This window comes from Rhamphochromis longiceps, linkage group LG13 (assembly GCF_057381845.1).
Source record: "Rhamphochromis longiceps isolate RC_006_pf linkage group LG13, R_longiceps_female_GT1.1, whole genome shotgun sequence".
NCBI lineage: Eukaryota > Metazoa > Chordata > Actinopteri > Cichliformes > Cichlidae > Rhamphochromis > Rhamphochromis longiceps.
This window is the reverse complement of record NC_140569.1, coordinates 9,987,837-10,008,436: the sequence shown is the minus strand read 5'-3', so window position 1 is coordinate 10,008,436 and position 20,600 is coordinate 9,987,837. Positions and strand designations below refer to the sequence as shown.

The 20,600-nt window shown below is 37.8% G+C and overlaps 1 long non-coding RNA gene across 3 annotated transcripts in view; it reads left to right on the top strand.

The window, feature by feature from the left end:
* The window catches only part of LOC146655367 (uncharacterized), a 97,312-nt gene that overhangs the window by 12,317 nt on the left and 64,395 nt on the right, over nt 1–20,600 (top strand). The window contains exons 1-2 of one of the 3 annotated variants that reach the window (XR_014914275.1): nt 12,128–12,483; nt 12,573–12,619. This is a non-coding gene — a long non-coding RNA (uncharacterized LOC146655367). Of the gene's footprint in view, nt 1–12,127; nt 12,620–20,600 lie in introns of those variants that run through there. The other 2 variants (XR_014914274.1, XR_014914273.1) reach the window with 2 other exon arrangements.

The following is a 20,600-nucleotide window of genomic DNA, read 5'->3' as shown; positions in this document are numbered from 1 at the left end:
TTGTCAGTTTGTAATTACTGTTAATTGTGAATATCTCACAAACAACTACAGTTTACACACATGAAATACCAGAGACAGAAATGACTTGTAGATCCTAGTTAATGTGGGGTTAGTATCAGCAGAGGGCAGTGTTTTCCACATCATCCCAATCAACTGAGCATCTGTGTGTTGGACTTCAGGCGGGGTGGATTTGTGCCCTCCAGCACAGCAACCCTGCGTTCTTTGAAGCTCTGGTATCTCCAGAGATTACACACTGAAACCACACCCCCTGGGGGATGAAGAGACTGAGTGGTTGGCGAGTGTCAGCTGGAGGTATTGATTGGCATACTTAAAGGCAACAATAGAGGAGAGCAGTGAGAAACAGTCGTGTTCTGGTTCACAGAGTGGATCGGGTCAATTGAGGGAGCTGTGACGATGTGTTAGACTAATTCCATGTGTGTGTGGATATGTGTGGATCCTTTTTAATGAATATTGATTGGGCTGCAGTTGAAGTTTGCATTGGACAAAGAGGCAACTGCACATCTTTAGTTCTTCATTCATTTCTTAATCCACTCTGTAAAGGAAACCGACCTCTACCTAAACAAAAAAGTGACAAACTCTCCTTATATGCAGGACTATAATCTATATGTAACTTCCATTCACATGAAATCGATTCCCACAGTACTACACTTCACACAGAAATAGAATAAACAATAGTAAATAGTAAACTGGGATGCCTTGACTTGTTCTCCTAAATCTTCTGGGATGTTTTTGTCTCGACCGCTCTGAATGTACCATAAATTGTGTATAACACTTTTGAATACCCAGGCCTCAATTCTTTCAGTATCTGCAAACTACTGTAGCTTACAAACTCCCAAAACTAGACTGAAATGCTATTATTGCTGCAATTTTTTCTAACTAGCAAAGACCATTAAGCATGTGTGTGTTGTTTTTATAATTAGACTTACAACCAGACTTTCAAGAAGACACGGGAAAGTGATTTTAAGCCTGACATGGGATGAAAAGACTGTGACAGATATGTAGGAACATGTAAAACAATATCAAAGGCAACCTACTCAACTTTTTATGGTCCTGTGACAACACTCAGGACTTCTGGACTGCCTGGAATATTTGAAAAACCAAAAAGCAGTTTCAGAATAGGATGAACTGTTTCACAAAGGTTGTGCATTTAGACATATTTCCATTGAAAACAGCATTATACTAGGCATAGCCTTTAGCAAAAAGGAGTCACTCGATAACCTTTTCACATTTTTTTATAGATGGATAAAAATAGGGCTGTCTATAATAAACAACAAAAAAACAACACAGTTAACATTACAAATGCCACAGGCACCTTATATGATGAGGTAGTAACAGTGACAAAAAAACTGTAAAAGTAAGACTGACAGCGCATAAGAGAGAAATGTAAATTACATTAACAAATAACAAGTATGCTATAAATCCTAGAAAAGCAGCTGCATGAAGATCCCAAACACAAAAATATGTTTGGGATCTTATCCCTGGCAGGTGTGCATCACCTATCACAGTATGAAGAGCATAGAGAACAGTAGGAAGGGTTTCCTGAAGCGTTCTTTGTGGGGTTGAGTCTGAGGGAGAGGAAGTGGTGTGGAAGTGTGGAGTGGAGAGGGTGTGATGATGTTGTCCACGATGGAGAGCAGTTTGTTCATTGACCTCATGTACCTCACTGACTCAAAATGCCATCAAATTCTGAGTAATGATGCTTCCGGGCTTCTCTGGAAGTTGATGATGCCCACCCCCAGCAGACAACAGCAAAATAAATGACACTGGCAACCACAGACTGGCAGAAGATCTTATGTTTCTATGCAGCACTTGGGTGGAGCCATTATATTCTTGGGTTTTATATCTGATAGCCTCTAGTGACCACAATAACGTTTTCACATCTGATACAATTTGTCTCTTTTTTTTTTCTTCTTCTTTGGCACGTACATTAACTCGCTTCTTCACTGTGATCTTGCCAAAGCTCTTTTTGGCTCTTTTCATAGACTAAATTTGACCAAATTTCACACAGATACATCAAAATGAAAAAAAAAAAGAGTGAATTTTTTATGTCCAAATTGTCAAAAGTCAAATGTTGAAACTGCACCGGAAGGCACTTTCAAACTGTGCGAAACTCTCATTGGAAATAACATGAACTGAAGCAGACAGCAGCTGTGGCTGTTCTTAGAAAGCAGGAATTTAAAAAATCGTGTTAAGTCTGCAGACACAAAATGCTTAATGGTCCTAAATTTTAAAATTAAGTCTAAACTAACTATAATTTTTGGCACTTACCTAAGGAGAAGAATACAGTAGGGATTTGGGGGCAAATGCTACAACAAAGTGACTAGTTGAATTACAGGTGGCAGAAGTTATAAGTACATTCATCATGGGGGTGCATGTCATGGTAACTTTGGACTAAGTGTGTCTAATCTTCTTAACAGTGTTAATTTTGACAGCAAATTTAGATCTAGTTTAAAAAAAGTTTGTTCTGTAAAAGTTTGTGTTTTTAACGGTGAAAGTTGTGCCACGCAGTTTTCAAAGTGTTTTTTTTTTTTTTTTTTACGTCAAATCCAAAATGTGTGCGTATGTCCCAGGCGTTGATATTTGAAACGTGAAAACGCATCACGAGATGCAGGGATACTGGGAGCAGGTTGAAGCCCTCCCACCCCATCACCATACTGTTTGTCAGGGGCAGCTGATATGTGTGCATCTAGGGTCTGATTGGATCTGACACATTAAATTGTCAGTACATTTCATCCTCGTTATTGTCCTTGTGCATTAAATTTGATTTCGTTATCATCTTGTTTTCATCAGGGCGAAAATGACGTTCAGTGACGAAAACATAACAAAAATCATTGGTCACCAAAATGAACCAATTCTGACCACACCTGTACTTTAAAACATTTCCATTTTTGACTCCATGTCACTAGTTTTCATTGTCATGTGTCTATTGCATACAGTAAAGTAGTCTAAGATCAGAGGTGGCACATTTTCTTCACATGCATGCTATTGTATCTAATTTTAACATTTCAAAACAAATTACGTTTTAATTGCCATTAATTAGAAAGATATCACTTTATATAAAGGAGCAGCTTCTGTTTACGTATAACTTTCCACACTGTGGCAGGCGGAGGAGTCTGGATTTAGTTTATGTTTTGGTTTGACTGGGCGGTGATTTGGAGACACAGCCTGTCTTAGTCTTATTTTGGAGACAAATGTGAAAGTCAGACACAGAGTGACCTGGAAACTTTGGCTTTCATTTGTTTCCAGTCAGAAAATGGAACGTAGATGACGCCTCCAGTGTTGTCTGGATGGCTTGTACTCATACCTTTGAGTGAGAACAGAAAGTGAATAGGCCTATAGCCAGATGTTGATGAAACATTATAGTGTGGTCTTTTGCTTCTTTCCTTTGACATGGGCTACCTTTAATAACCAATAATTGTCCACAATTTTAACTGAAGAGTTACACTTGGTAAGTCCCAGTTCCTAAATAACTTACCTAATTTGTAATTGTTATTTGTTTATGATTTTTTTCTTGCTAAACTGATAAAATCTGTAAGTTTATAGTAGTACATACATTAATCAGCTGCCAAATGTTAAACGTCTGGGACATGTCAAGTATTAGATAAATGTGTTTAAATGAGTTTTTATGGGACTGAGTCACTAATGGACCTGTGATATAGACACAGACATAGCCTTGGTGGTCTCACTCAGAGCAGACACATTTTCTTTGTCTCACTGCCACAGATGCTCAATCCATTGGACCACACACACACACACACACACACACACACACACACACACACACACACACACACACACACACACACACACACACACACACACACACACACACACACACACACACACACACACACACAACATCCAGGGATATGCACATTACTTCCCACAATCACATGCAAAATCTTAGGATGCAGACATTGGGACTCCACATTGACTCCCTTACAGACAAATAGTCTGCAGTGTTTGTGAGGGAATTGTGCCTCCTAACACTTCTATGCCTGTTCATATGTCTTTGAATGCTAATCAGGAGCACAATGGGATCTAAGACCACCTGGAAACTAATAGTGGGGTTGAGTCATAGCCCTGTTCCCTCTGAGTCATAACCCTGGACTGGCCCAGTCTGAATAAGCAGGAGATGAGACCAAAGGCTGGGGGTGAGATTGTGGGAATTGTATAAGGAGAGAAAATTAAAGGGAGACAGGGAATTAATTTATTTATTATTTTAAATTAAACATAAATCCAAGGCAATCACATGTTTTTGTCTTGGTGGTCATTTTTGAGGCTCTCGTGGGTCTGTGTTGCTAAATTCACATATTCTTAAATTGCTGAGATCATTGTCATACTGGAGGTTTGGTCCACTTACAACAGTGAATTGTTGCTGCGCTTTTAGCAGTCAGTCTGGCAGTAAGTATTTTGCTTGCACAAGGAACATCCGTCCATAAATCCATCCGTCCATAAATCCATCCGTCCATAAATCCATCCATTAAAACTGGAGTTCTGTGATGTGCAAGCTTTTTTCCTTATATGATAAGATTTCTACTTGACATAATGCACGTTTAACTTCATGTGACTAATGTGCGTAGGTGTAACAGTGATTTACTGTATTTCGTAGTGATGGTGAAAGCTAAAAGAATCGGTATGCCTTACCCAAGGAGTCCCATAAAATCTGAATTTTAAACAAACAAAACAAGTGACTACCATACTGATACATAGTGTTTATTTGATTCTGTTCATACTTATGATAAATGAACGCAGCGTGACAGTAACAGAAAAAGTGAGATACAGTAAATGGCTGTGTGGGTGCTGGATTATTCCCACTTGTAAAATCTCTGAGTCCTTCTGCCTAACAGTGTTTCCATGCAAAACATTACCAGACAAATTGTTCCACTTACGTCAGCGCTGCCACTGCAGCGACCAATAATGGCAAATTCATGGTTTAGAGGACAGAGGAGGGAGTGTTTTTTTTGACAAGATGGAAAAGTATTGGCAGAGAGATAACATGATAGAAATCCTAAGGTGAGATCAAATATCTTTTTTTCACATAGTTTAAGTAAGTGCAACAACATTTCAACTTTTATTGGCTCTTAAAGGCCAAGTCAAATAGAAAGTGCCATTAAAGGGATCCCATTAGGTTTTTCTGTTAAGGAAAGCCATTGTTACAGTAGTGGATGGTCGTATTACACACAGCCACATGAATATTAATGTATGTGCAAAGCTCAGGCTCTAAACACTCCTTTTTTTCTATTCTTTACTCTCTGTGATGTCACAGAAAGTGGATATCTTTTATTTGGCCATCTCACGCACACAGCTCTGGCTGTTGGCACAGAAGCACCACCAACTTGTGGTTCAAACCTCAAGTGCCAGGAGCATCCAGTCAGAAGAAATCTGACTTCACCAACTTCATCTTCAGCCTCATGAGCAGGTCTCACTGTTGGTTATTGCTCCACGTACCACTGAGCATTAAACGCATCCCCAATATTCAACAGATTTTTTTTCACATGCTACCTGCACTCCTTAAAGTTAAGCTGTCGTGTGAATTTTTAAATACTTTATACAAACATACTTCAGTTTGTTGTGTTAGTGGTTGTTTTAGCAACATTAAAAAAGCTGACTAGGTGGAAAAAAACTGGAGTATAAGTGCGTGGCACCAGTTTAAAGGTTGTTTACTAACATTTAAGATATACTATTAAGGTTTTTTTAGATTAAAAAATGTGTTAGGATAGCAACCTTTCATTTAAATAGGAGTTGGTGACACAGTTAATGTACTGCTGTCAAGAGAACACAGAGAATGACATCCTGCCTTTTTTTTAGATCAATTAATTGTTCTTATACGGTTAAGGCAGCTAAATATTTATACATATAGGGTTAAAGCAACTAAACACTTGGTCAGTAAACCGCTAACAATCAAGATTTCATCCTGCTTTAGATTTATGAGAAGGCAAGTAATGCAACAGCCATCAAAACTGAAAATTACGGTGTTACACAGTCATGTTTGCACAAGATGCAATCTGCAATACTGGTTTCATGCATTTCAGGCCCACCAAGCCACTGATAAAAATGAAGATAAAATGCCTTGAACATTCAGAAATACTACAACAGCAACGCAGTCAAAAAGCCCATCTGAGCATATAAACAGCATAGGTCATAATTTGGTTGTAAATTTCACTATGGGCTATTTGAAAGGCACAACACTGGTGCCTTTTAAAGGAAAGAAAATGGGAAAAGATGGATTTGTGTTCTATTTCACTGTCTCAGATTTGTTTAGGAAAGTCATGGGACATTTCAACTGATCAAGCCAGAGATTGGGAGCTTTTCAGGTACTGGAAAACAGGCCTATTCACTGGTGGATTGGAAGAGTTTGTTTGCTAATTACTCCAAATCAGCAAAGTATAATAATGTTAAAGGTGTCAGTACACAGCTACAACATAAACTGTAGACAAAGATGACAGTACCATACTACATGTCTTCAGGTGATAATTCATAAAGACTTGCTTTTTTTTTTAACTATAACATTCAAAGAGTAGCAGGAAATGTGAAAAACTCCCATTGTCTTTATGGTATGGTAGAATGTTTAGTGCCATATCCCAGCTGTACAACACATATTTGATTCCCACACGGACACTAAAGATAGACTGCCATGCTATTCATTCTGATAATATGTGTAATGGCTCCTTGACTCATCTATAGACTCAATCTCCCACAATCCTCCCACAATGAGCACTCTGCTGAGCCAGCATTTCTCAACGTCTTACTTTCTCTCTTGATTTCTGTGCATGTACTCAGCAGAGCTACGTGGCAGTCAAGTAAACAGGCTTGTTTTTCTGTTTTGGAACACCTAAGCTAATTTCTTGGTAACTGTTTTATTAAAACTGTTGAAAACAACCTAATTAAAAAAAAAAAAAAAAAAAATATATATATATATATATATAAAATTTATAATTTATATATATATATATATATATATATATATATATATATATAAAATTTATTTTTAATCCTTATTCTCTGTGTACGTGTGTTTGTGTGCTGTACTGTGACGTCTTGAACTTTCTTGATAAAGCAGATAAAGTTTCAGTTTCTGTGGATTTTTGTTTTCTTTGCATGTTTATCTGTGGCAGCTGTTCATATTGACTGCCTGGTTATTTCTTTTTTTTAAATCCACCATTTTCAGGGTGAATTTTACCCCAGAGACAGTTGGCACGTAGGGAAAGTCTTTCTCTGTAAGTTTAATGATGATCACATTATTTGGAGTTTGTTAGAAAGTCATAGCTCATTGCACGTCTTTGTTAACTGAGAGGAGTCTGTAGATTTTTACAGGGTAATAGCTTCCCAGCTTCTTCTGAGTTGTGAGATTATTTGGTATGGCAAGGTTTAAGAGTGGTTCCCAATTAGTTGATCTACTTTTATTCATACTAGAATGCCTTGGCAATTTGAAATGGCTTGAATTCTTGGTCAAGTTTATTTGTAAAGCACTTTTACCAAGGCTGACCAAAGTGCTTCACAGGCAGCCAGTATAAAATGATATTAATATTAATGACAAGAATGATAACTATACGATATCAAGGCTTAGCTTAGCTTAGCTTAGCTTGAATTAAAGGCCAGAGGCAGAATGGAGTCTTGAGCAAAGACTTAAAAATAGAAACAGTTCTATTATCAAATGGTAAGGTATTCCAACGACACGGGGCAACAACTTAAAAAGCTCGGACACCTCGGTTTTTAAGTCTAGATCTTAGAATATTGAGGATCAGCTGATTACCATACCTCATGGCTCTTACAGGAGTGTGTTCATTAATAAGCCAATCAAGAGAAACGATCAATAAACCTTAATATTAATCCTAAAATTAGCAAGGAGCTAATGAGTGCAGCTAAAACTAGCGTAATATGTTCATGTTTTCCCGTCCCAGTTAAACGTCAAAGAGCGTTTTCTACTAGCTGAAGCTAACGAAGTGATGACTGTGGTAAACCTACATAGAAAGGATTACAATAATCTAGTCATGTCATGATAAGAGCATGTATAACTCTAAGTCATTATAAGAAAGGTGATACTTTGATTTTCTGTTGGGCTCCACATGGTTTCTGTTTGGACAGCTTACATTATGTATTTTGCTGACTTCTCAAATGAAACAATAGCCAGTCAGGTAGCAACTGGTGGGCTTATTTTACTTTAACTCACAAAAATGATGACTGATTTCCACTTATGCTGACACACACTGCCCATTTAACCTCACATGACTCATTTCTTCAGCTGCCTTTGTAAATGTGATTTACAGTGGCATGGCAGAAAGTCAAGGGGTTGGCAATTTGGGGAAATCTGTAGGGTGCTTACTCGGGTTACGGCTTTCCCAGTTCATATATTTGAAATGTTATTTGATGACCAATCCTTAAAGCGCTATAAACATGGTTTTAACACTTTATTGTTCTTCTAGTAAGCCTAACTTCAAAAACCAGTTCATGCCCCCACATTTATAGGTATGGACACAAAATAAACAGATCTAAACACAGAGCAGCACGAGCATAAGCATATTCTTTTTTCTTCGTCTATTTTCCACATAAAAATGATATTATTTCAGTTTACGTTCACTCTTTTATTTTCCCTGGTCATTCACACCCCACTAGCAGTGGCTTTATTCCCCACTAATTGGACGTGATATACACTTTTACACACACTGTCTTAATTTAAGATTATTAGCATTGTACATACACCAGCACTGTTGTATTAAGCACTAACAAGATGAAGTTGACATGTAGCCTAGCTTTTAGCTAAATGCTACATGGCTATATGGTCTTAGGCCTTACGACTGTAGCACGTTTCGCTCATCAATTGAAATGGGAGTACTGAGACGATATGGTTCTGTTGCTTCATTTGTAATAAACAGAAAACGATTCAAGTTTCACAGAGCAGCTAAGTTTCCTATCTCCCTTTTAATAAACTGCCGTAACTGAAGCATGTGCTAATGCATGCCGAATGGTCTTCTACCAGAGATTACCATATAGAGCCTGCATTGTAGCGGTAATGCTGCAAAACTGTCATATCCTGTTCATCAGCAATATACAGTAATTAACCAGCCTGAACTACAGTAGCATCCGGTGTAATCTTCTGCTACTGCCAGTATGACTATGCACAATTTGCATGAGACATCATGCCCAAGTCTATACTTGTCTCTGTCTATGGGTATATAATAGGGGTATGTGTGAGTGTGTGTGCGTGTGTGTGTGTGTGTGTGTGTGTGTGTGTGTGTGTAAGTGTGTAAGTGTGTTGGGAAAAGTGTGGGAACTGCAGAGGAGGAAACGTGTATTTACGAAGTTGGCTCAAAGTTCCCATGAATTCCTCTGGATAGGAGATGGAGCTGGACGTGGGGGGTTGTATTACAATAACCCCAGAGGCAAACTGATTCATAATGTCAGTGCAAACTGTAATGGAGTATGTCAGGTGAAAAGTTACTGTAGATGCGTATGGATATAAAAAACAAAGAATTAGCAATAGGGTGATACACTTTCAGAATGATCCAGTAATTTTTTCCCACTTTATATGTTGTATTAATGCTCTGTTAATATGTATTAATGCCAGGCAAGGTGACAAGTTTCTAAATGTCACCAAAAGTGCTGGTCAAGATAAAAATGCAAATGCTTAAGGGCTCTGATAAATAAAACACATTCACGTGAAATAAAGCCATTTCCTTAAAAGCAATGATGGAGGATTTAAAAGAAATCACACCAAGTGGCTTAAAGCTTGTGCCCAGCCTTGTTTGTTTCCTCTGAGGTTATTGCTATTGTGATTCATCGGTCATTACAGTTCATCAGACTAATTGTCCTAAAGTTGCACTTTCACCATCAGTCTTATTCCCAGTTTTGACCTCAGAGATCTACCGAGTTTCACTTGTGCAATTATATATAGCTTGTACATTGATGCTGCACTTGCAGACACTTCCTAAATCACAAGTGGTAACTGGGCATTTAAGGATTAAACATTTTTGAGAAATGCTCTAATCTTGTCACTTTGTCGAACCTGAAGAAAAAGCCTATAAATAACTTTGAAGTTAACAAGTTTTACATGTTTATAAGACATAAAAATATGGTTGCTGGTGACTACATACACTCACCGGCCACTTAATTAGTTACACATTGCTACTACTGAATTTGATCACTTTTTGCCTTCAGGATTACCTTAATTCTTCCTGGCATAGATTTAAAAAGGTGCTGGAGACATTGATCTGAGATTTTAGATCCATATTGACTTCATACCCTCACACAGTTTCTGCAGATTGTTCAGCTTCACATGCATGATGCAGATCTTCTTTTCTGCCACAGTCCAAATATGCTCTATCAGAATGAGATCTGGAGACTGTGGAGGCCATTTGAGTCTAGTGAACTCATGATCATACTCAGGAAACCAGTTTGAGATGATTGGTATACCCTTTATGATCGCAGCATAACCACAGATGGGTATGCTGTGATCATAAAGGAACAGACATTTTCAGCAGCAATACTCATGTTGGTTGTGGCATTTAATGATGTTCAGTTTGTACTAAAGAGGCCAAAGTGTGCCAGTAAAATATCCCTACACCATTACCCCATCGCCATCAGCCCAAACCACTGATACAGGCACAATGGAGCCATGCTTTCATGCAAATTGTACCCCCAGTGTTCTGTTTTTAGCTGACAGTTGTGGCACCAGGTGGTGTCTTCTGTTGCTGTATACTGCATACTTTTGTAATGAGTGGTTATTTGAGTTACTGTTGCCTTCCTGTCAGTTCAAAGCAGTCTGGCCATTCTCCTCTGACCTCTGACATCAACAAGACATATTTGCTCAGAGAACTGTGGGAACTGGATATTTTTTCCTTTTCAGACACTTCTCTCTAAATCCTAGAGATGGTTGTTCAGGAAAATCTCGGTAGACCAGTTTTCTAGAAATACAAACGTTTAAAAAAAGTGTAGGGTTGAAAATTGGAATTTTCAAGTATTTCAGTTAGTGTCCTATAAAGGGTTAACGGTGTTCTAAACCAAAAGTAAAAATTATAGCATGTTAGGCAACCTGTTGTGCATAAGATAATTATCTAGTGTAATCAGGAAATTGTTCCTTTGTAGAACAATTTGGTAGAACTTTGTTTACTAGAGACCCAATTAGTTACTTTTTTACAATTCTCCTTAAGAACACAGCAAGATTCTTTGTGGTTAATAAGTGAGGTTTAGAGTTGTCAGTGGGCTTTTGTCCTGCTACAGTACTTTCAGTACAGTTCAGCTACACTAAACATGTGCTCAGTCTAGTGCTACCTTTAAAGCTAGCCTGTGTAGTAAAGCCTGCTGGTCAGAACAAGTAATGGTGTACAATCTACTGAAGTTGGGAAGATTGTCTTTTATTGCCAGCAAATCTGTCAGTTCATTTAAAAAATGTCATTCTTTTATGAAAAAAGTTATAGACCTAGTTTTGAACTGGTGGATATCAGACCAATAAGCTTCAAACATGCAACTGTTGAGCTATTTCTTTAACCAAGGCACTTAGCCTGGTTTCTCCAGCCCTTTAGCTTGTGGGTGTGAAGGAAAGCAACTCCCCCAACACATGAAAGCTAAGAGACCATGCCCCTGGGAATTCTGGGAAAAGGGAAAACTGTCTGGTTGTTGTGCCATTTTCTCATGACACACACTGTGGGGTCAGCTCATGACATGCCTTCTCAGGCTTTTTCCTAAATACACATACACATGTTTGCACTTTAAGGCTTGTGAGGACTCTCAGTGAGAAAAGGAATTACAAAGCACATTGGAGAAACTTCAATTATAACAACTAAATTCCTAACCCCCACCTGAACCCTTGGACAGCACACTGAAGGTCTGTCTCAGTGTGCTGTCTCAGAGTTAGGACAAGCGTAAACAGCCTCAGTTTCAGTGGTTTTTTGTTTTTGATTTAAATTAGTTCTCACAAAGATGGACAGACACACTCTTTTCCTGCTTTAAAGGAAAAGAGTTTGAAGTGGAAAGTAGATAGATGGCAGGTTAAGTGTGTGTGTGTGCGTGTGTGTGTGTGTGTGTGTGTGTGTGTGTGTGTGTGTGTGTGTGTGTGTGTGTGTGTGTGTGTGTGTGTGTGTGTGTGTGTGTGCACTCAGAAGTTGGCCAGTCATTAGTAGAGCTCTGTGCGTTGGAGGAAGTGGTGGTTACTGATGACTCAGCCGAGCCATGCATTTCATTCTTTCTCTCTCCAGTCTCTCTGTGCTCTCTCCTCCCTCTGTCATTTGCTTTGCTCTTTACATTCTATTCATTCTTCTTTTCTATTCTGGATCTTTATTTTCTATTTTACTCTCACCCTTTCTGTCTCTGTCCACCACCTTTTCTCTCTTCCCCCTGATTCATCTTGACCTTTGGAGACATCTCTGAGTGTGTATTTTTGTGTGTGTGTGTGTGTGTGTGTGTGTGTGTGTATGAGAGAGTGTGCATGTGCTGTGTGTCTGCCTTACTAGGATATTCAGCAATGTGAGTGGGAAGATAACTGGCTTCCTTCAGAGTGATTAAAACATTCCTTCTTCTTTATCCTCTCTCTCTTTCTTTCTCTACCCTTTTAGTTCTCATTGACTTTCTGATGAAGATGAGGATGAGGAGAGACAAACTGGTAAGTAAACCTCAAGCTGGACTTTAGCTTTGTTTTTTAGCACTGACTGATGTTTATCAGACTTAGAAGAAACACAGTTCTAGGAAACTCTCTTCTTTCATATTTTAATCTGTGTGCCGCTCGGTAGTAATTTCTGCAGATGTTGTAGAAAAGCTTTGCTTCTTTAAGACATTTGGTAAAATAGATCAAAGTAAAGGAAAGATCACACATTGTGTATTTATAAAAGTAGAGAAAATACAATCTTATAGAGCAGGAAGGAATCAGGTACTAGCCTGAAGATGTTACAAATGTTTCGGAACCTTGTGAATTTGATTGCGGGGCCATTTGAGTTCGTTTTATCCCTCTTAAGTAAAGAAAAAGACGTTAATAAGCTGCTTTTTTAAAAATAGAGCACACAATATTTTCCTACAGCACAAAATAGCACAGCATGCAAAACACAGGTTCGCCTTTTGCTGAGATGGGTTAAAAATAGGAAACGTAATGAACAATCGGACAGTGGAGAATGAAAGAGATGGTAAATAGCACTGTGAAGAAAAATGTTTTGAGTTAGTTGGCAGTCGGACAGGTTGTGGCAGATATTGGCTATATTCAGCACTTGGCATGTACAATAACTCTAAACTTAGTCATTTAATCATAGTGTGACGCACTGACCGCACCTCTAAAGGGCTAAAGTGAAAGTGGCGGTATTATATCTCCTGGTGATATTGAAGCAGCTGTCTGCAGATGGAACAAGGGGATCAAAGAGTTCCAGATCAGGAGCACGTTAATCACTTTGATCAGTCTGTGTACAAGAATGAGTATTTTAGTGACGTTAGTGGGAGTTTCACAGCCTGCGCTGACGCAAAGATCTGTAAGCTGTGTAAAGTCATGCTTATGAGGAGGAAAATCAAAAACACAAACATTATGCTGCGCTCCAGATTCACATTTTGAATGAACAGAAAGGCCTTTTTGAGTAGGCTAGCTAGAAGTGAGGGCTTTATTGCCTCACAGGTTGCAGCGTTATTATAACGTGCCAGACATATAGTGAGGCATAGATTGCAAAAGTAAATAAATAAATAAAAGTAATTAGACTATCACTTGGTAAATAAAGGCTGGAAGATTACTAGAAGGTTATTTTCATCAAGCGCTAACTGAGCATTGCTTTGCTGTTTGATCTGCAGTGACAGAAACAACAAACATATACACACCAAATGTTGAATTGTATCTGTTTATCTGACCAAAATCACAAAATCGAGCTATATCAGCTGTAGTTCATGTTAATGCTGCATTCAGTGGCAAATGGAAACTTGCATATTTAAATTCTTGAGTGAGAAAAATGGACGAATATAAAACTAAACTGGGTAAGCTACTGGAGAACTAGCTACTGGGATTCTAGCTGGTACTCTGTGTGGTACATTGCTTCCAAAAAAGTGAGAGATTTGTTCATGATCTAATTCAACTTTGCACCACACAGCCTTTACCCCAGTTTGCCATTTTCGTGACAGGTGACGTTTAAATTATTTATCTAGCAGGTATAGCAAATGGAGCTCAGCTCTTTGGTGTAGATTAAGTTGGCTATAAAAATGTAGAGATTCATATTGTACTTTGTCTATTAAATCTATTAGCAGCAGTGATATTTTTAGCCACTTCTTTGTTTGAGTCACCAACTTAATGGTTCTAACCCACTAAGACACCTAAAATCATGTTTTCACACGGAGGAGCATTTTTGCAATGAAAGTTGAATAAATAAGGAAGGTTTTAGACAAAATGGCTCAAACTGCATCAGTAAAAAGGGTCATTTTATCCAGTTGCATTTATCATTGTAGCTGCGGGCACAGTCTTGCATGTCGTGAAAAACGTGATAGCTGGACAGTGAGCATTTCTAGCTTTGTGCTTGCTAAAAATCTTTCAGCTCTGGAACGTGAAGCCAGTGTGTAAGTGCCTTAAACTTTCATGGTTTCCAATGATCAGCAAGGGGCAACTCTTCCTTTTGCAAGTAGAGGCCCAGTTTAATAGATTTTAACGGGAAGATAACCCTCAGCTCCCTCAATCTATGATGCCAGTAAACACTAGCCTTATGAGTTTAGGGTTTCAGTTGTTAATTCCAAGGTGTAATTGAGACAACATGATGTTCATTTTGTAAATGATGGCTTTCATTTGTCCAAAGGACGTTAAAGTACAGTATGCTTTAGGGTGGGCTTCGCTTGTAATCGATGGATCGCTTCAGTATGAGTTTCCCTCAGTTTCTTAGTCAGATTCACTGCTTTTGTCACATACAAATAACAAAATAGCAACAACAAAAATGCTCAGCTTAAAGTTTCTTACTGCATTTTTCATTAACCAATGATTGATGTGATAGTGTCAAAGTCAATATTTTACATAACGTTCTACAAAAGCCTTTTTTTTAAACTTATTAACTACATAGATGTGTATTTTTGTACAAAGTTGTCACTTGGACAAATGCAGACAGTTGCTCTATGTTTCTGTCCAGTAATATGCTGAGACAGAAACACAGGAGATATGCTGAGTCTTGTTCGCGTATACAGCCTGTGGATGTCGTGACATGGCTCAAAACCTCTGAGATATGCAGCTGGAGAATTTATTGCCAGTGTTCAGTTCCTTGTGGCTCATTGGACATGGAAAGTATAATTTGGGCTCAAGAAGTTACAAACCTGTCATTTATGTCCTATGCACAAAAACATTCATGCTGAAAACAGGAGTCGAACGACTAATTAAAACATGATAAAGTGAACAGCTGTGCAAGCTAAACAAAATGCCCGGAGGTAGTTAGGTCACATGGGGTTATTTAATCAGACAAATATTATGGGAGTGTGTTAATGTGGACTTCTGGGAAGCCTTACATCTGCCTCATGTTTAGGCTTAAATCATCATTTAAGATGAAAGATTTCCCTTTTTACATGTAAATCCCTTTTAAACTGTTAACATGCCAAAAATGCATCAGCAGTGCCATTTCTCTACTCACACTGGAATGATGTATTTGACCTTGAGCTTCATTAAGTTCTAACTGTTAGGCCATGCTTGGTCTGCGCAATACTAATCATGCTTTATGAAGCACTTTGGGCTGTATGAAATTAAGGTCAAAATATGTACATAGAAACACAACTCTTTCACTCTCTTTCTTGCTCTCTGCTCTTTCAAACACTCCTTTCGGTCCACGCACTTTTCGTAATGTTTGATAAGTGGTATCAGTTTCCATGTATTGTCAGATGGCACACTCACTCACACACGACACATACACACAATGCACTCACACCCACCTATGCCAGCCCTGTTCCGCCAAGGCTCCCCCCGTTTACGGTAAATGTATGTTTTTGTCACCTGTGGGCCAGAATGAAGTGATGCAGTTAGTTTTGGTATCGTGTCCGTGGCCATGCATCTCCACCGCCAAGAGAGACTGAGAGCAGTGCAGCGTGGGTAGGCGTGGGAGTGCTGTGACAGAGATGACTCAGCTCTCTGTTGCCGGGTAGAGAAACGCCAAACACACTCCCACTCCCATACATTTAAAATTTACTGTTTTTAAGGTAGTTGTCATTCATGCCTCATCCTTTGGTAAACACCCATCTAAACCGTTCATCAGTCATGTGAAGGAGTCCTCTGAAATACATTGTTCACTTCACATTAATTAATTAGCTGCCTTGCATATTTCTATTGGTGGAAACAGCCTCTTGCGCAGCTAGCGCTTAATATTTCTAGACATCCACCAACAATCTAATCCTAACTTAAAAAATACAAATAGTAACAGATGGTGAGAGCAGACTGCGCTGAGAGCGGTAAGCTTTTTATATAAAGTTAATTATATGACAGGTTATTTGGAGAATATAGTTGGGATAAGGTTGAGATCACTTTTTTTCTCCATACCTCTGTTTTTTTTTCTGAACGTGCACCCTAACTCTGAAGTGTGGTATAATAAATGCAGTCCTTAATCCGTTCAGAGCATAATTCAGCCTGTGATTTGGTTAGACAGCTCATAACATGCATTTGAAAAAAGTTTGGTGAATCTTATAGAGGGATTACATATTTTACGGCACGCTGTGAAGTGTTTTTGAAGTCTTTTTGTCTAAGTCTAACTTAGTAGACAAGGATGTGTGCTGATACAATTTACTTTATCAGAAAATTCCCACTCTGAACATTAGCCGTGAAGCACTTAGCATATCTTCTTCTTTTTTGAATTTTGTTGATTTAATTACTGCAGCTTAAGTGACACTCATAGTGATTATTAAAATGGTAAAGGTACAGTTAGGGATAAGCTCAAATTTAGCTTCACCCACTAAAAATACGAGTTTTAAGCGTTTTCAGTTGGGCTTAAAATGTTACACATCAAAGCACCTTGAGATGCATACATAGGGACTTCATAAGGACAGCTGCAGATATTTTTTTTTCAACTTACTTGACAGGGTTACAATTATTTATTTAAAGGTTTGCCTTTGACAGATAAGAGCAGCTATAGAAGAAGTGAGAACCTGCTATGTGTCATCCAGAAAATTAAAGTAGAAACCGAAGAACAGAAAATGACTCTGCATCACGTCTCCCTCGACAGTGATCCGCTGTGTTCTCAGTCTGAGAATACGCCGTATTTAAATGTTTGATAGTATTTCACTCACATGCCCATGAATACATATATTAAAACTGATTTGTCAATATACTGCAAGTTAGATAAAGGACTGTTAATACTGTCCTGATGTAACCGATTAATGAATTGGGTTCCCAACTTGGTCTGTGCCCAGTAATATTTTCCCATAAAAAAAATAAAAATTTTCAGTTTACTTCTCTTTCCTTAAAAATTAAGAGAATTTGTTTGAAAGTAGAAGACGACAGAACAAGTGACTTTTTTAAAAATTGGCTCCAACGATCAGGAATAACTTTAGTACGTGAGCTGCACAATAAATCCTAATTCTACTATTTACAGTATGCTTAGGGTTTATTTACTATTCAAAATGTTTTATCTAGTTTAAATATTTCAGCCATGCTGTTTTTACTCTGATAGGCATGAAAAGGCCCAAAGCTGCAGAAGACTGTATATGAAATCAGAGTAGTTTTGACTCAGGTTCACTAGAAACTAGTGAGTCGAATATATTTTTATCTCGTACGTGCTTTACAGTAAATCCAGAAAATGAGAACAGACCAAAACAAGTGACTATATAAAGATGATGAAAAAACAACATAAGCAAGAACTAGCAAAATGCTTTTGTATGCATGTGAGCAAGTGTGTGCACGTAAGTTTAGTATTGGTTTGAATCAAACAGGTTTTGTTTTGTCTTAACATGAAACTATGACATTGTCCTTAAAAAACCTTTCATTGTAGAAATTCATGAGTCAGTATTGTACACTTTTCCAGTCATGGGGTCAAGGTGCCACATGACTTGTGGACTTAGTAGAAATAAGTATTGTGTTACAGTTAAAATAGTGCGACAATAGACTGATGATTTTCTGTAGAACTGAGCCTCCCACGTTTGTTTTTATTTCACATGAAAATCTAACTGCTGAGCTCCAGAAAGTCTCCTCCTAAAAAAAAGTCAAGTGACTTTTGATGTGTGTGTGTGTGTGTGTGTGTGTGTGTGTGTGTGTGTGTGTGCACGTGGTATCGCATGGGCGTGTGCGCTGTAGGCCAGGTTCTGAGTGAGATTTCTGTGTCCCTAAATGACGATAAACCCTTCACAACAGTCAGGATAAGGGTGTGTGAGTCAGATGTCAGGCTTGAGATCAATAAATGTTAAAACTGAATATCCTGTCAAGGTGAAAACAGTAGTAGGTCACTAGTTTGTGGGCGTGTGTGTTCTGTTGCACCTTTACTCATCATGAATTACGCTTCAAGATACAGTAAATGACTAAGAACGGCACAAACATCACTCTGCTCATTACTCAGGGTTGTAAGAGACAAATGACAAAGAAGTTTTCAGAAGCTCATATTCTACGGTTAGCTGTCTCATTTGTAGGCTTTTATTCTTGGTAACTCTCAGAGAAAAATGACTGTCCTGTTAGAAACAGCACTTGGTGAAATATGGAGGTTACAGGGTTCAAATGATCCTTTAAAATGAACTCGCCTCAGTTTGAAATTGCTTTTTGATGCTATACTATGGCCACATTCAGTTAAAGAAGTCAGGACAGTTACTGTAAATAAAGTACAAGTGCTGTCAGCCTCTAGTGGTGTTTCTTGTCTGTGCTTCATTTTTCCATTTTAACAACAGTGCATTTCTCGTTTATAAGTTCATGTTTTTTTAAAGTCATCTGCCTTCTGTATAGAAAGAAAAATGCAAAGCTATGAAAAAAATTGATCATGCTTTCAACCAAATGTAAAATAAAAGATATTGAATACTATAGCTGCAAGGATTGATGTACTAATTTTTTCTCAATCTGCCGTTTTAATAGGATCAAATCTCCGTTTTGTCAGAACTATCAAACATTATGCAGGTTTAGGTTCTGTGTAGCAATTTGTCATAGATGATGGTAAACTAACTAAAATACTTTTACATAAAATGTAATGGGACAGAATTATTTAGAAAAAGAGCTTATGCTCAAGAACTGAGAGGCAAACCAAAGTGTTTAATATATCTTTAATGCTCCGAGGTTGTGCAAAACATTACAGATGGCTTCCTTTCAAATAAAAATGATGATTAGTTAATGAAAATCATTGTATATCAGGAGGGATTAACCTTAATAAATATATGCAAGTTGCATTGGAAAATTAGGGCATAATGACATCATATAGGACATTGTAATAACAAGCAGAATAGGAACGCTTTATTGGTCGTTATAAAGTGGTAATTAATAAGTTATTCTGTATGATTGTTTTCTGCAATGACAAGATTATTAACTATAAGGGATTTGTGTCAATAACCTCTTAATTAGAGATGCAAAAGAGATACTTTTGTTTTTGTTACATATATCAATACAATAATACATTATTTTTGTAGTAAAATCACCTTATGACATTCATACTGAGCAAAGTATATTAAGATTGTAATTCACAAACAAAATCGTATTTGTTAACTATCAGTAATGAATGGGTTATTCAGGGAAAACTATTAGTATACTTAAAAAATACTTGGAGAATATTGTCATGCAGTTTAAGTTATTAGTTACTGCTTTATAATCATGAATAAAGAGCCTGTAAAATGACAATAGCTGGTTAACAGTGCATTTGTATGCCTATAAAGAGTTTGCAGTATTTTACTTGAATTCAGAAGGTGTGCGTATCTGTTTCGTTTTTTGGTACCAAACTAAAGAAACTATAACTTTGCCGCCTCCAAAGTCACCCTCTCATTCCCCGGTTAAACCACACGGTTTCGACTTCGTGTCAGGTTACCTGGTTTAAATGTTAGATGACTGTTTTTGGCTCTTTCTATTCTTCTTCGTGATCTGTAAACCAAACAGAGTTATGCCAGGGCGAAGAACAGGACATGTAGAGAGAACAGCCGTGTGGGAAACAAATTTCCCCTTGTGGGACTAATAAAGGTATAAAGGTATATCATTGTTAAGTCTTTGTTCTGGGAATCAATATCAGAAACAATTGTACCAGTTATAGGATACAAATCATCTCCCCCCATGGAAACAGTTGTTTATAAAAGCTATATATAGAGGGATCAACAGCATAGTCAGTGTTTTATGGTGCAACATGGCTAATGTTTCTGAATGCACCTGACTCCACAGCAGCCTGCAGGTCTTCACTTTGCAAAAAATGCATATAAAATAATACATTTTTTATATTTGTTTATATCCTCATGAGAACTGGGGAAAAGAGGATCTTCCCCTTGAACTTTTTTTGTGATTTCCTTCCTCTTTGAAGATAAAAGAGGCCACCCAAACAAATGAGATATCAATAGAAAGCCCAGGTTGTTCTATTATTTGTACATCTGTACTTAATAGGGGAGCTCAAATAAGTCAAAAGAGATATACATATATTTATATATGTATATTTACTTTCATTGCTACATGATCAATGAATATTTTCTCAGTTCAGCAGCACACCTTAAAGGTAAACACT